Source organism: Somniosus microcephalus, unplaced genomic scaffold (genome assembly GCF_052327205.1).
Source record: "Somniosus microcephalus isolate GS21.2 unplaced genomic scaffold, FLI_Smic_1.0 unresolved_chr5, whole genome shotgun sequence".
Lineage (NCBI taxonomy): Eukaryota > Metazoa > Chordata > Chondrichthyes > Squaliformes > Somniosidae > Somniosus > Somniosus microcephalus.
In genome coordinates, this window is record NW_028225183.1 from 8678992 (window position 1) to 8683924 (window position 4933).

Below are 4933 nucleotides of genomic sequence, written 5' to 3' on the forward strand. Positions count from 1 at the left end.
GGCCGACCGTAGCCGGGATGGAGGCTGTTATTTCGCTGTTATTTCTGAGTCGCCTTGCCATAATTTGGTTAATGAGTTGCTGTTAAAGATTTTGGTTAATGAGTTGCTGCCCAAAAACAATTGGGTTAATGAGTTGCCACTTCAACTTGCGGCTGCGGTTGGTTATAATTAGTGTTGTCCGGCTTTATACTCGCTAAGCGGGGTGCATGGCCGACCGTAGCCGAGTTGGAGGGTGTTATTTCGGTGTAGCTTTTAATTTTTTCTCGATGTGGCTGATGGAGGTGGGTTTTTTTCTGTGGAAGATAGGAGTGTGGGTTGTGGGAAGCGAAGTTGCTGGTGGGACTTTGTGTGTGTGGTGCAGTATTGTCAAGGCGAGTGTGGGTTGTGGGAAGCGAAGTTGATGGTGGGATTTTGTGTGTGTGATGCAGTATTGTCAAGGCGAGTGTGGGTTGTGGGAAGCGAAGTTGATGGTCCGATTTTGTGTGAGTGGTGCAGTATTTGCAAGCCGATTGTCCGTTCTCGTAAGCGAAGTTGATGGGCCGCTTTTGTGTGAGGTTGGAAGTAGTATTGTCAAGGCGAGTGTCCATTCTCGGAAGCGAAGTTGATGGGCCGATTTGTTGTGAGTGGTGTTAATGTGTGCTATTTGCAGTGTATGAATTGCCAGGCTGGCCAAGGCGTTGCTTCTGGGAATTGTTGGGGACTGGGCTGTTTAGAAAGGCCGGTGGCGGGCGCTCCATTCCCGACTCCCGTGTCCGATTAGGGTGGGGGACGGCTCGTTGGAAAGCCCCGGCGCTGGCGCAGACTATATTGCCGGACTGGTCCCTGGCGAGTTGGGCAAAGTGTCGCAGTCCGGCAGCGGGTAACAGGCCACCGGTCAGCGGCAGCTTATTGGGGATAACTTCGGGAGAGAAAGTCCGATCTGGTCCGGGTCAACTGCCCCTGAACGGGGTGGCGGGGCCGCACAGAACAGTACCAGGCTTGTGTAGCTGCCCCTTTCCCCGGCCGAGGTACAGCCGTTGGCTGGAGACCGCTTTCCGACTGCTGAGCCGGTGCCGCGGGGACCCACCTTGATGCGCCGGCTGTCCGAGCAAGCCAGGGGCAAGGGGCATCCAAGGGTACCGGAACAGAGTCGGTCCGACACCGGGAAGCCGGGTGCCCGTCGCTCCGAATCGAGCCCGGGGTTTTCGTGCGTGTAACTGCGCGGGCATTTGGACCCGCTTGTCCGGGAGCGGGTCCGCAACGGCGGGAGATTGCCTGGGTTTGGCCGGCCGGCAGTCGAACGCCTTTCGCTCCGGACTCCCGTGTCCGATTACGGTCAGGGGGCTCGTTGTAAAGCCGCGGCGCTGGCGCACACTGTATTATCGGACTGGACCCCGGCAAGTTCGGGAAAGTGTCGCCGTCAAGTACCGGCTGCGGTGCCGTCGGTCAGCGGCAGCTTATCGGGGATAACTTCGGGAAGGAAAGTCCGATCCGGTCGCGGTCAACTGCCGCTGAACGGGGTGGCGAGGCCGCACAGAGCAGCCCCGGGTTTGTGTAGCTGCCGCTTTTCTCGGCCGAGGTACAGCCGTTGGCATGAGACCGCTTTCTGACCACTGAGAGGGCTGGGCAGGGGGTGGCCTGCACTCGCCGGCTGTCAGAGCAAGCCAGGAGCAAGGGGCATCCAACGGTACCAGAACGGAGTCGGTCCGACACCGGGAAGCCGGGTGCCCGTCGCTCGGAAGCGAGAACGGGGTTTTCCTGTGTGTAACAGGGCGGACATTTGGACCCGATTGTCCAGCACCAGTCGAACGCCTTTCGCTCCCGACTCCCGTGTCCGATTTCGGTCGGGGACGGCTCGTTGGAAAGCCCCGGCGCTGGCGCACACTATATTCCCAGGCTGGACCCGGGCGAGTTGGGAAAGTGTCGCCGTCCCCTACCGGCTGCTGGGCCGTCCGTCAGCGGCAGCTTATCGGGGATAACTTCGGGAAGGAAAGTCCGATCCGGTCGGGGATAACGGCAGCTGAACGGGGTGGCTGGGCCGCACAGAGCAGTACCGTGCTTGTGTAGCTGCCCCTTTCCCCGGCCGAGGTACAGCCGTTGGCTGGAAAGCGCTTTCCGACCACTGAGAGGGCGGGGCGAGGGGTAGCCTGCACGCGCCGGCTGCCAGAGCAAGCCAGGGGCAAGCGGCATCCAATGGTACAGGAACGGAGTCAGTCTGACACCGGGAAGCCGGATGCCCGTTGCTCGGAATCGATCCCGGGGTTTTCGCGTGTAACAAGGCGGGCCTTTGCAACCGGTTCGGCCGGGCGGCAGTGGAACACACAGACACTCACATACACTGAGAGAGACAGAGAGAAGAGAGAGATACACAGTGAGAAAGACAAAGTCAACTGAGTAACTGAAATTTGAAAACTGAGTAACCAAACGCCAGAGGGATGGTGGCATAGTGGTTAGCACTGTTGCCTCATCAGCGCTAGGGACCCGGGTTCGAATCCGGCCTCGGGTGATTGTCTGTATGGAGTTTGCAGATGTCGGTTAGGTTTTTTTTTAATGATAAAATTGACCCTTAGTGTTAGGGGGATTAAATGCGTGGGGTTACGGGGATCGGGTGGGATATGTGTCGGTGCAGGCTCGATGGGCTGAAATGGCGTCTATCTGCACTGTGGGGTTTCTGTGGTTTCTGTGGACAAATGAGTAACCAAGGAGACAACTCAATAACTGAATACTTGGCATTCACATTGGGGACGGAAGTCCTATGGGAATGGATTCGGCCGCCTTACCGGGGCTTCGGGTGCTGCTTTCCCGCTTGGGGAACCGAGTTGGGGCCGTCAAATGGCGTTGTGCATTGTCTGAAACACTGGTTACTGAGTTGTCAAGGTAGCAAATCATAAACCAAAAGGGCAACTCATTAACTGAAATTTGTACATCGACAACTGGTTAACCAAAAGTCAGAGCGATAAATGATAAACCAAAAGGGCAACTCATTAACTGAATACATGGCATTCACATTGGGGACGGAAGTCCTATGGGAATGGATTCGGCCGCCTTACCGGGGCTTCGGGTGCTGCTTTCCCGCTTGGGGAACCGAGTTGCGGTCGGCAAATGGCCTTGTGCATTGTCTGAAACATTGGTTAATGAGTTGTCAAGGTAGGAAATCATAGACCAAAAGGGCAACTCATTAACTGAAACTTGAACATCGACAACTGGTAAACCAAAAGTCAGACCGACAAAAGATCAACCAAGGAGACAACTCAGTAACTGAATACTTGGCATTCACATTGGGGACGGAAGTCCGATGGGAATGGATTCGGCTGCCTTACCGGGGCTTCGGGTGCTGCATTCCCGCTTGGGGAACCGAGTTGGGGTCGGCAAACGGCCTTGTGCATTGGAGTCGGGACCAGCAGACACGAATTTAGGAAAATTGTGTGGAGGCGGGATGGAGGCGGGTTTGGGCCCGCACGCCAGTTTTGCGATTTTTATCCCCCACACGCCTCCAATCCCGCCTCCCCGGCCCTAGCAAAATCCAGCCCATTACATCAGCAGCTTTGATTCCGATGTAAATAATGTGGTGGATAAAACACAAACAACTCAAGGACATTATCTTAATCAGACCTCTCTCGGGAATGAAGCTGGGATGTCTCCCAGTACAGGACTGAACCAACAATAATAATGAGCGATTTCATTTACAGCGTTCATGTAATTGTATTGACCATGTTCACTCCTGTCAATTCATTTTAAATATTACCAATTTCTCCCCACTGTAGACTGAACCCAGGGACACAGGTAGAGCCGTTTCAATCTGTCCCTGCAGTTTCCCACTTAAAATGTGAAGTGTCAGTCCCTGACTCAGGGACAGTTAAAGGCCACGTTCAGGTTTGGAGCCGAATAATTATTGTGGGTGATATTAGGGGACGGACACTGAAAGTGTCCCATTGACATTCCTTTCTCTGCTATTTTACTGCAGATGTTTACCTGTTTTTTCTACATTGGTTAAGGGCTCAATTAAAATTAGAACTGTGACACCTCCTGACTCCATTCCTCCAGTTCAGTCGTGACCGGCAACCTAACCTCGACCTTCCATCAATGAAAACCGATCCGAAAATCTGCTGTCCATGTCGACCATCACCATTGCCCTCACTGAGGCTCATTTCCTCTTAGTCTGCCAATGACATAAATTTAACATTCGCATCCTTGATTTAAATTCCTCCATGGCCTCACCCCTCGGCAACTCTATCATCTCCTTCAAACCTGCAGCAAACCTACCAGTGATCTCTCCATATCTCTGACACTGGCCTCTTTCGCTGAGACTGCCTTCAGTTAGTTACAGTCTCACCGATCTCATCGTAGCTAGAGCAGCTCCAGCAATGGGTTCTCTTCCCACGCCAGCACCGTTCACTCTCGAGTCTCTGAACTTTGCATTCTTGCCCCTCCTCTTCCTCATCTACATGCTGCCCTTTGTGACATCATCTACAGACCGCAGCCTACAGCTTCTGGCCGCAACTCAAATTCCAAACCCATGTAACAGATTCTATCCTCGTACCTGCCTGTTATCTGAGGCTGAATATGAGGATTTGTAACCTCTGATCGCTATTCGACCCTGACCTGAGCTTCCGAACTCACCTCCTCTCCATCACAAGTGACGCCTATTTCTGCCACCATAACATCGCTGTGCTCTGCCCCTGCCTCAGGCCACATGGCACTGAAACATACAATCAGGCATTTATCAGCACCACACTCTCCGTCCTGACCTCCAATCCGTCTCCTCTTCATTCCTCTGACTTCGGCCTCTCTGTTGGTCGGACTCGCATTGCTTGTTTCCACGTTTACCTCTCTGATCGGAGCCAAAGAACCTCCAGCAAAGTTTTCTCTGTCCCTAACCCACCCCGAAGTACCGTTAGCTATGATGGCGCCCAAGGATCTCTTCTTCCTCCTCTACATGCTTCCTTTTGGAGCT